General features: G+C 42.0%; 1 long non-coding RNA gene across 1 annotated transcript in view; it reads left to right on the top strand.

The window, feature by feature from the left end:
* Window positions 1–6864, top strand: part of LOC118965566 — a 10285-nt gene extending 3421 nt beyond the window's left edge. Inside the window, exons 2-3 of the long non-coding RNA XR_005052975.1 lie at window positions 23–25; window positions 6716–6864. This is a non-coding gene — a long non-coding RNA (uncharacterized LOC118965566). The remainder of the gene's footprint in view (window positions 1–22; window positions 26–6715) is intronic.
* Window positions 6865–12500: the final 5636 nt, after the last annotated feature.

The raw sequence follows: 12500 nt of genomic DNA, 5'->3' as shown, positions 1-12500 counted from the left end.
AAACTGTACTGCATGATTGTAGCAGGTTTACTAACGCGTTAGTTCGAGTAGTTCTAGTTGACTATGTCGTGACAACGATGTAGGCTGTGTGTAGCGGTTAGCGGTCATGATATGAAGGTTTGGCTTGGAAAGGTTTTTTCACCTGGTCACAGGCAGCTGATGTGTTGTGCAATGAAGTCCACAAGCGAATGGAAAAGGTGAGAGGAGGAGAGCGCGTAGATAGATGTGAGAAGGAATTATATAGACAATGAGCAAAGAGATTATGCTGTTTTATGTGACTGTTATGAAAGTGAACTGTATTTGCGAGTGATCAGAGGTGTATTCATTCCACTGATTCTGTTGAAAAACGTTTCTTAAACGGAACCAAACGTTGAGAAAACATACCTGAATTTGTCCATTAGAAACTCTCATTTGTAACTGTTGGACTAATGATTACACCCTAGATCAGCTAGATGCGGGCAAGAGTGTGCAAGGTGGTATTGAAAGTGTCACTGTCTGTCACCTTGATAGGTCAAAATTCAGTTGACCTGTGCACCTTCATTGTAAACGTTCATTCGTAGGCTAGGTTGTATTAGGGGAAACTTTAAATATCATATTAGTAGCCTAACCTGCCGATGTTACATTGAGCTAGGTGAACGGAATATGAATGGCAGTCATAATAACTGACTATGATCAGATTCTGGAAAGAAACCTGTCTGAGATTCTAAACCAAAGCCTAGTAGAATCCTTTTAAATCTACACTGCCGTCAGAGTAGAAGGATCTGTCAAGTCTAGCTAGGCTGTTGATCTGACACATAGGTTGTGCATCCCAAATGGCACCCTATTCCCTATATAGTGCACTACTTTTTTTTGACCAGGACCCATACCTACATAGTGCACTATTTTTTTGACCATGGAACACAGGGATCCGGTCAAACGTAGTGCACAATATTGAGAATAGAATGTCATTTGAGATGCAAATATACTGTACCCACATGGTGTAGCGTGCTATATCACTGTCTCAACGTGTTCCTTCATCTTCAACACAGTAGAATGGATTGTTGCTGAGAGGGATTCATGGGCAATTACAATATTCAGGCCAGGGAACAAGTTGCATAATGAGTAATGGCACAATTAATCATACCATTTCAGATATTATTCATACATTTTGAATGATTCTACATTTTGTTGTATTACAAGCTCTATTCAAAATGGATAAAAACTTTTTTTTTTTTTAAATCACACCCATCTACATCATTTTTTTATTTTACCTTTATTTAACTAGGCAAGTCATTTAAGAACAAATTCTTATTTTCAATGACGGCCTAGTTAACAGTGGGTTAACTGCCTTGTTCAGGGGCAGAACGACAGATTGTCAGCTCAGGGATTCAATCTGGCAACCTTCCGGTTACTAGTCCAACGCTCTAACCACTAGGCTACCTGCCGCCTCTACACTCTAACCACTAGGCTACCTGCCGCCTCTACACTCTAACCACTAGGTTACCTGCCGCCCCTGAACTAACGACTAAGTGAAAACATGTTTTTAGACATTTTTGCACATTTATTGAAAATGAAACGCAGAAATATCTCATTTCCATAAGTATTCACACCCTTTAGTCATTACAATACATGTTAGATTCACCTTTGCCAGTGATTACAGTTGTAAGTCTTTCTGGGTAAGTTTCTAAGAGCTTGGCACACCTGGATTGTAAAACATTTGCAATTTTTAATTTTTTAAAATTATTTGTATTTATTCTCGGTCATGTTGTTAATCATTGCTAAACAGCCACTATGGGTCTTGACATATATTTTGAAGATTATTTAAATCAAAACAATAATTAGGCCACTCGGGCGCATTCAATGTCTTCTTGGTAAGCAACTTCAGTGTATTTTTGGCCTTGTGTTTTAGGTTTTTGTTTTTCTGTTAGGTGAATTTGTCTGTTGGAAAGCAGAGTGGGCCAGGTTTTCCTTTAGGACTTTGCCTGTACTTAGTTCAACGGTTCCCAAACCAGGGGCCATGTGGGGTTGCTGGACAATTTTCAAAATCCTGAAGAAAAATAAAGATATATACAGTACCAGTTAAAAGTTTGGACACACCTACTCATCCTATCAGGTATCAAGGTAAGACCCAAGTGCAGACCGTGTGAGGTAACAAAGTTTATTGTAACAACAGGGGCAGGCAAACGACAGGTCAAGGCCGACAGGGGTCGATTATCCAGAGTAGGAGCAAAGGTACAGGACGGCAGGCAGGCTCAGGGTCAGGGACAGGCAGAGTGGTCAGGCGGGCGGCAACAGGGTCATAACTCCCTTCTGGTTTAGGGACGATGACAAGGACAGGGTCAGTACAGGGTCAGTACAGGCAGAGTGGTCAGGCAGGCGGGTCAGTACAGGGTCAGGACAGGCAAACGACAGGTCAAGGCCGGCAGGGGTTGATTATCCAGAGTAGGAGTAAAGGTGGTCAGGCGGGTCAGGACAGGGTCAGGACAGCGTCAGTACAGGGTCAGTACAGGCAGAGTGGTCAGGCAGGCGGGTCAGTACAGGGTCAGGACAGGCAAGGATCAAAAACCAGGAGAACGAGAAATAGAGAGGCTGGGAATAGACAGGTGCTGACAGGACAAACGCTGGTAAGCTTGACAAACAAGGCGAACTGACAACAGACAAACAGAAAACACAGGTATAAGTACACAGGATAATGGGGAAGATGGATGACACCTGGAGGGGGGTGGAGACAAGCACAAGGATAGATGAAACAGATCAGGGCGTGACACATTCAAGGGTTTTTCTTTATTTTTACTATTTTCTACATTGTAGAATAATAGTGAAGACATAAACACTATGAAATAACACAAAATGTATTTTATATTTGAGATTCTTCAAAGTAGTTGCCCTTTGCTTTCAAATCAAATCAAATTGTATTTGTCACATGCACCAAATACAACAGGTGTTGTGTTTACCTTACAGTGAAATGCTTACTTACAAGCCCTTAACCAGCAATGCAGTTTTAAGAAAAATACCTAAAGAAAAATATTAAATAAAGTAACAAATAATTAAAGAGCAGCAGTAAAATAACAATAGCGATCTCTGCATCCCAGCTCTGCAGATTTTGCTGCAAAGGGACAGAATCATTAGATCATTTGTTTTGGTACTGTCCGTGTGTACTGTAGCTTGTATTTGGTCAGAGATTCAGAAATGGCTGAAGAATTGCAAAATTTACCTGGAACTAACTCTGCAAATAGCATTGCTGGGTGATTTAAAAAGTCATAGTCAATCGATCAATCGATGTAATACTCTTAGCAATAATAGTATTCAGACCAATTTACTTATTCCACAATTTGCTACTTATTTTAAAATGGATTAATACTTATGTATGTAAATGTGGTAATTCAGTTGCAGTAGTTTTTTGTCATTATGGTGTATTGTGATGTCATTATGGGGTATTGTGTGTAGATTGATGTGGGGAAAACACTATTTAATCGATTTTAGAATAAGGCTGTAATGTAACAAAATTTGAAAAAAAAGTTGAGGGGTCTGAATACTTTCCCAATGCACTAGATGGGAGGGGTTGAGTGGAGCTGCCTAAAAACAAACTAAATATAACTATTGTATAATATACCGTGTCCGTAAAATATATTTAGTATTAGCTGGAAGTAGAAGCCTCAGTGTTGTTGTCCATTAGTTTACTCCAATTACGGGAGTTATAGTAGGGTTACAGGGAAATAATAAAGGAAAATATATAAAATCACTCCACCAAGCACTCCACCAATCACTCCACCAAGCACTCCACCAATCACTCCACCAATCACTCCACAAATCACTCCACCAAGCACTCCACCAATCACTCCACCAATCACTCCACCAATCACTCCACCAAGCACTCCACCAAGCACTCCACCAATCACTCCACCAATCACTCCACCAAGCACTCCACCAATCACTCCACCAATCACTCCACCAAGCACTCCACCAATCACTCCACCAATCACTCCACCAATCACTCCACCAAGCACTCCACCAATCACTCCACCAATCACTCCACCAATCACTCCACCAAGCACTCCATCAATCACTCCACCAATCACTCCACCAATCACTCCACCAAGCACTCCACCAATCACTCCACCAATCACTCCACCAATCACTCCACCAAGCACTCCATCAATCACTCCACCAATCACTCCACCAATCACTCCACCAATCAGGCCTTTATGATTGAGTGGCCAGACGGAAGACACTCCTCAATAAAAGGCATATGACAGCCCGCTTGGAGTTTGCCAAAAGGCACCTAAATGGATATTGTGTATAGATTGATGAAGGGAGGGGAAAAAAACTATTTAATTCATTTTAGAATAAGGCTGTAACATAACAAAATGTGGAAACAGTCAAGGGGTCTGAACTTTCCGAATGCGCCGTATATACAGTGTTTACAACAAAAAAAGTGGGGTATTGGAAATGATTCAGACAATTGTGTTGACGGAAGCCCCTATCTATCTGCAGCATTAAAGCTGATCACCCCCTTCAAAAAAATTAAACACAAAAAATAGATTTCTAAAACAAATCCAAATTTGATTAAATCCCATATCTATTGGGTGAAACACCAACAGTGTGCCATTACAGCAGCAAGAGAAGGGCAACCAGTGAAGAAAAAACACCATAGTAAATACAACCCATATTCATATTTATTCTTACATTTGCACTTTAACTATTTTCACATTTGTTACACTGTATATACGTATATGACATTTTATTGAATTAAACTGAGAGAGAGAGTGAGAGAGACATAAAGAAGAGCTTCCCAAAGAAGGGGGGGGGGGGTAATTATTTGACAACGACACACAAGGACACAACACAATGAGAACCAGAATCATCTTGAGGGCCTGAGAGACACAAAGACCCAAATATAACGACGCTCTGTAAAAGGGCTCACATTACCTGCGTCCCAAATGAAACCCTATTTCCTATGTAGAGCGATATTTTTTTTACCAGGAACCACAGGGTCAAAAGTAGTGCACTACGTAGGAAATAAGGTACAAGTTGGGACGCAGATATTATCTGGGTACACGATAGCTTTCAGTGACAGAACAGAACACTGTGTCTGGAACAGAGTCTGCCCAATTCATTCAACTCATATGAAAGAATGGCCGGGGAAGATTTGAGACCAAAATGTATTCCTGTTGTTTGGATGATCGTATTCATCAACAGTTTTTTGTTTTTGTTTTTGAAAAATTATGCGCAGGCATCAAGGTTATTCCTAGCAGATTATTACAGCGACTAAAGTCTATTCAGGGTGACTGGAGGAGATTCCTTCTTCTCTACATCTTTATTTCTCATATCAATCTATCGTAAATATTCCATCCTATGCTGCAAAGATTGTTGTTGTCTTATGTTCCCCCGGGACGAAGAGGACTTACAGATGTAGGATCTTAATTTGAGCCAGTTTGCTACAGCAGGAAAATAATACAGCAACAACAGGACATTTGAATTATTATGTGGATTATTAAGTAATGGACTTTTTTTTTGTAGGGGTTGATACATTTTTCATTAGGGCAACTCATGTCTGAAATTCTTCTACTCCTTGAGTTCCCTGCACCTCATTGACTATTAGCTTTAAGTATTGTGGAGTCGCTGCACGTAAATATAAACAGTACTGGCACTCAAAATGAGTACCAACACGTATTTTAGTCCAATTCAAGCACTGTATACATAGAGTATGATGCAGCATATCCCAATACATGAATGGAAGCTCATCTCTGCTGTTTATTTGAATCCCTCTGAGGTCCCGTGCAGGAGAGTCTGTCTCACTGGGATGGATCCCTATAGACACAGTGACAAAGGGACCTCTATGAAAACACACCACTTTAACACTCACCGTGTGTGAATGACAGGTCATCACGGTTCATCCACTCTTCAGAAAGAAACTCTAGGTTGTGAAGTTAGCTATGGTTAACATCAGAGCTTTAAAATTCAACAGCAGTATCTCAGAAAAAAAGAAAGACAAAAAATTCAGGAATGTTATAGTGGTGGAACTGTACAAATAGACACTGTGTGTGTGTGTGTGTGTGTGTGTACCGTTACTTCCTTCTCCAGAGGGTAGCAGACAAGTCCTCCTTTCCTCCTCCTCTACTAAACTGCAGACCCAGCTAGCACAGAATGTTCCTGTAACGTTTCCTAAAGGTTCCTGAAAATATATATATTTCACAGAACATTCTGGGAACGTTGTGGGAAAGTTACGGTTCTAAGAAACAAAGGAGAACCTTTAGGGAGCGTTGCTATTTTCGGTGAGGTAGAAAAACATTGTTCTAAGAACGTTCAAATAACCTCAGAAAATCTTGTTGTTTTTGGGGGGGGGGGGGGGGCGTGGGAATTACACCTTTTACATAACATTCCCCAGTGGTTCCCATTTGGTTGTTCTGAGAATGTTGCATATCTAAGGGCCATATTGGATCAAACTGCTGAAGGAGATAAATTGTGTGTGGAGGTGAGTGCACATCATTTTGTAAATACTTTAACTAGTAGTTTATCTCCACAAAAAAAGGAGAACCGTGGAAATGGTTATGAGGGAATATGCATATATGCATAATATAATTTATCCTCACCCTTGCCACTCTGCCTCCCTCTACACAGCTTATTCTCAACAGTCATCACTGCACCTGCAACCACATCTAATTTATCCTCACTCTCGTCACTCTAAATTTTCTCAAGTTCTTCCAAAAGTTCTGTGAAACTTGAGAAAATTTAGAGTGACGAGAGTGAGGATAAATTAGATGTGGTTGCAGGTGCAGTGATGACTGTTGAGAAGAAGCTGAGTGTAGAGGGAGGCAGAGTGGCGAGAGTGAGGATAAATTAGATGTGGTTGCAGGTACAGTGATGACTGTTGAGAAGAAGCTGAGTGTAGAAGGAGGCAGAGTGACGAGAGTGAGGATAAATTAGATGTGGTTGCAGGTGCAGAATTCCCAGAGTTATCCATCCCTGAGACCAGGGGTGGTGACTCCTATGTCTAAAGTTTAGTCATGACGTTTGGTACAGTGGGACTTTTTGTAAAAAAAAAGGCTTTATTAATGAAAACAGAAATGAATCAGCCTACGTGACATCACAGAGGACCAACCAACCGTCTGGTAGAGAATGCAGTGATGACATCACAGAGGACCAACCAACCGTCTGGTAGAGAACGCAGTGATGACATCACAGAGGACCAACCAACCGTCTGCTAGAGAATGCAGTGATGACATCACAGAGGACCAACCAACCGTCTGGTAGAGAATGCAGTGATGACATCACAGAGGACCAACCAACCGTCTGGTAGAGAATGCAGTGATGACATCACAGAGGACCAACCAACCGTCTGGTAGAGAACGCAGTGATGACATCACAGAGGACCAACCAACCGTCTGGTAGAGAATGCAGTGATGACATCACAGAGGACCAACCAACCGTCTGGTAGAGAATGCAGTGATGACATCACAGAGGACCAACCAACCGTCTGGTAGAGAACGCAGTGATGACATCACAGAGGACCAACCAACCGTCTGGTAGAGAACGCAGTGATGACATCACAGAGGACCAACCAACCGTCTGGTAGAGAACGCAGTGATGACATCACAGAGGACCAACCAACCGTCTGGTAGAGAACGCAGTGATGACATCACAGAGGACCAACCAACCGTCTGGTAGAGAACGCAGTGATGACATCACAGAGGACCAACCAACCGTCTGGTAGAGAACGCAGTGATGACATCACAGAGGACCAACCAACCGTCTGGTAGAGAACGCAGTGATGACATCACAGAGGACCAACCAACCGTCTGGTAGAGAACGCAGTGATGACATCACAGAGGACCAACCAACCGTCTGGTAGAGAATGCAGTGATGACATCACAGAGGACCAACCAACTGTCTGGTAGAGAATGCAGTGATGACATCACAGAGGACCAACCAACCGTCTGGTAGAGAACGCAGCGATGACATCACAGAGGACCAACCAACCGTCTGGTAGAGAACGCAGTGATAATATCACAGAGGACCAACCAACCGTCTGGTAGAGAATGCAGTGATGACATCACAGAGGACCAACCAACCGTCTGGTAGAGAACGCAGTGATGATATCACAGAGGACCAACCAACCGTCTGGTAGAGAACGCAGTGATGACATCACAAAGGACCAACCAACCGTCTGGTAGAGAACGCAGTGATGACATCACAGAGGACCAACCAATCGTCTGGTAGAGAACGCAGTGATGACATCACAGAGGACCAACCAACCGTCTGGTAGAGAACGCAGTGACGACATCACAGAGGACCAACCAACCGTCTGGTAGAGAACGCAGTGATGACATCACAGAGGACCAACCAACCGTCTGGTAGAGAACGCAGTGATGAGTTTGTTGCCTGTAATAAAGCACGGTGCGTTATGATACCCTGCATCTATAAGCTTTAATGAAGTAGCAACTGCATTCATATAGATAACGTCGCCATAGTCTAAGACCGATATCAACGTCGACTGAATGAACTGCTTTCTGCTATTTAAATCGATGGGCAGGACCAAATTCTATAGAAGAAGCCCATTTTTATTCTCAGCTTCTTAACACGACAATATATATATATTTTTAAAGACAGCACGTCATCCATCCAGATATTTGTAAGCAGACACACGATCAATGTGGACACCATCCAAAGTACTTATGCTTATAATCAGTTATTTTTGTGAGCTCTAGAGAACATATACTTAGTTTTACCTACTTATTCAATACTAATTTCAGGTCAGTGAAGTTTGTGTAATAAAATGAAGACTGTAGTTCAGTTAAAGGAAAGCCTCTGGATTAGCAGTGAGTGAACAACAGTATCGAAAGCCTTTGACAGGTCAATGAAGAGGGCAGCACAACAATGCCTCCCCCCCCCCATACACAACCACATCGTTTATAATTATATTTATAATTTATATATTATAATATAATAAAAAGCCTACCGAGATAGAATGATGGTTAAGGGCATAGTCTATCCTCTTCTTCTCAGTTATGATGCCAGAGGCAGACAGAACTTGCTTAGGCAGGGAACAAGAGGATTTAACACTTTAGTCCATTTTACTGTTTTCCAACATCTAGAAGGATCACCAGCAGAATCAGAGATATAGCTTTTCAAAAAATGAGCTTGATTTAGCTTTCTTAATTAAGATAGTACATATGTTTCTCAATTGTCTGAAAAATTGCCAGTCCAGTACGGAGTCAGTTGTGCTTACTTTGGCCCAGGCCTGATAGCTCAGAAGAAAACCAAGGGTTTAGATTTATCTTTCACTCTGAAGTGTTTAAAATGTGCATTTATCTGACAGATAAATAAATATGGAGGATACATTTTCTAGAGCCAACTCAGGGTCAGGAGGAATACAGGAGACAGAAATAAATCAGAGTAGAACATGTCATGTGAAAACCCTTGAGGAGAGATTTTTTTTTATCTTCTTAATTAAACGAGGATTAGAATTTTGCTGTTTCATATCTCTAATACATTCAATGGGACAGCGATCACTGAGATCATATGCAAATACTCCACTAGGCAAATATTTATGGGGGTTATTAGTAAGAATTAAATCAATCACTAAGGAGTTAACAGGGGTTTTCACATTTAGCCGTGGGGGTTTTGAGATCAATTGAGTCAGAGTAAAATCAATACATATACTCTTAAATTGATCTGAGGCCAAGGATAGCCAATCCAGATTCAAATCGCCTAAAATGACCAACTCCGAGGACAGAAAAAGGTGTTGAACACTCAGATGTACCACCAATAGCATCCGCCGTGGCAGCAGGGGGGCGGTAAAATCCCAGCAACAGATAAATGTGTTTTCTGGTTTATGGACACATCTACAACCAGGTGCTCAAATTTCTTGGGAACAGACATTACTAGTTACAGTTCATTGCATCAAGTCAAAGCTACTGTGGGTCGGTACTGATTCAGTAGATAGCTTTAAGATGGATAAAGACCCATTGAAAGAGCTTGACAGTTCTGTGTGCTGAATATTGAGTCTGTTCCAGGACACCATTTGCATCCCAAATGGCACCCTACATACTACTTTTGAGAATTTAGAATGAGTGACCTAGATCAGCAGCACAATGCAGTGAATGATCTTGTGATACTAGTCTGTATGACAAATCTCCCGTATTCACTGTTTGGCATAATGGTTAAGGTGTCAGCTCTACAATATTTAGCATATGTGCTTATCCAGAGCAAGTCAGACTTTTTTCACACTGGTCCCCAATGGGAATCAAACCCACAACCCTGGCGTTGTAAGTGACATGCTCTACCAACTGAGCCACATGGGCCTGACAACGCAAATAGTCCGGGTAGCCATTTGGTTAGCTGTTCAGGAGTCTTATGACACCGTCTGGAATGCGGTTTTAACCAATCAGCATTCAGGGTTAGACCCACCCACCCGTTGTATAAAACAACATCATCTCCTCCCTCCTTTTCTATGTTCCGTACCTACTAAACATGACCCTGGAATGTGGCAGTTAGTGGCCCTCACAAACCACTAAGAGGTCAAAGGTCAGAGAGCCAGTTCCCACTTCACAGATGTTGTTATTACCTCTCCACAGCTGGATCTAGTCATGGGCCCGGGAGAGGAAGTCAGGGCGTGACGAGGAAGGTGCTGAGAATAGTGCCTTCAGAGAGACATGTGAAGCATTGGAACACCTTCCTTGTCTTATGTGGTTGAATCTGTGCTTGAAATTCACTGCTCGACTGAGGGAACTTACATATGCTGTTGTACAGAGATGAGGTAGTCATCTCCTGATAATCATTGTCTGATAATGCCCTCTGATGCCTGGTAATGTACTCTGATGCCTGATAATGCCCTCCGATAATGTCCTCCTGATGCCTGATAATGCTCTCTGATGCCTGATAATGCTCTCTGGTGCCTGATAATGCCCTCTGAATGCCCTCGGATACCTGATAATGCATTCTGATGCCTGATAATGCTCTGATGTCAGATAATGCACTCTGATAACTGATAATGCACTCTGATGCCCAATAAAGCCCTCTGATAATGCCCTCGGATGCCTGATAATTCTCTCTGATGCCTGATCCTCTGATAATGCTCTCTTATGCCTGATAATGCTCTCTGGTGCCTGATAATGCCCTCTGATGCCTGATAAATCACTCTGAATGTCCTCTGATGCCTGATAACGTATTCCGATGCTTGATAATGCTCTCTGATGCCAGATAATGGACTCTGATGCCTGATAATGCACTCTGATAATGCTCTCTGATGCCTGATAATGCCCTCTGATGTCTGATAATGCCCTCTGATGTCTAATAATGCCCTCTGGTGCCTAATGCCTGATAATCCTCTCTCTCTGGGTCATGCTGCAGTGGAGGAGTGACTCTTCACGTTGAAGAAAATCAAAGTAGTCTGTATCGGCAGAGTATGTAAATTCCACACCTGTACCATCCCATATCATGCTCTCATCTCTTCCATTGTGAGTATTGCTACATATAAGTCCTAGAGTACTAGTCTGATGTCTTTACCAATGAATGTAGCAAATCCCTTTACTTTTTCCACATTTTGTTCTGAATCTAAAATGGATTAAATTGAGATTTGTCACTGGCTGACAAACAATACCCTATAATGTCAAAGTGGAATTATGTATTCTCTTGTTCAGAGAGAGAGGGAGAAAGGGAGAGAAAGAGAGAGAAAGAGGGCAAGAGAGAGAGAGAGAGAGAGAGAGAGGGAAAGAGAGAGAAAGAGGGCAAGAGGGCAAGAGAGAGAGGGAAAGAGAGAGAGAGAGAGAGAGAGAGAGAGAGAGGGCAAGAGGGCAAGAGAGAGAAAGAGCGAGGGAAAGAGAGAGAGAGAGAGAGAGAGAGGGAGAAAGAGAGAGGGGGGAGAAAGAGAGAAAGAGGGTGTGAGAGAGAGAGAGAGAGAGAGAGAGAGAGAGAGAGAGAGAGAGAGCAAGAGAGAGAGTCTTTTGTTGTTCTGAGAGGGTCAGCAGTCTTTTGTTGTTCTGAGAGAAATAGCAGTGACATAATGACAGCTAGACTCAGATAAGTGACTTCTGACATGGGTACTATTTAAACTTATTAAACTTATTTCCAATGCAACTAAATGAATCAAAGTATCAAGATTCAACATATCATGGATGTCTTAAACTATGGAGAAGTGAATACGAATTGAAGAAATTGAAAACTGTCTACCCACACGACTCATCACTCACTACTTGTATGACCACAGAGACATCAATAAGAAGAAGATTGTTTCATGCAAAATCATTACAGGCAGGTAACTTGATCTTACGCATTTACACTACTGTGTTCACATCCTTAATATATACCATTTAGAGGACACTATCCAGAGAGACTTACGTATGGGTGGCCCCGGGAATCAAACCCACAATCTTGCCGTTGCAAGCACCACGTTCTACCAACTGAGTCAAACAGGACCACGTCTATGTGTCTTCTAGTATAACATCCTTTCTGTGTGGTGTGAATGATGGAGAATATCTCTCTTTTCCTCTGAAGCGCGGAGGAGAGGGTGCGATACCTTC

This window comes from Oncorhynchus mykiss, chromosome 8 (genome assembly GCF_013265735.2).
Source record: "Oncorhynchus mykiss isolate Arlee chromosome 8, USDA_OmykA_1.1, whole genome shotgun sequence".
NCBI lineage: Eukaryota > Metazoa > Chordata > Actinopteri > Salmoniformes > Salmonidae > Oncorhynchus > Oncorhynchus mykiss.
The sequence above is the reverse complement of the archived record's forward strand: the minus strand, read 5'-3'. Positions and strand labels throughout refer to the sequence as shown.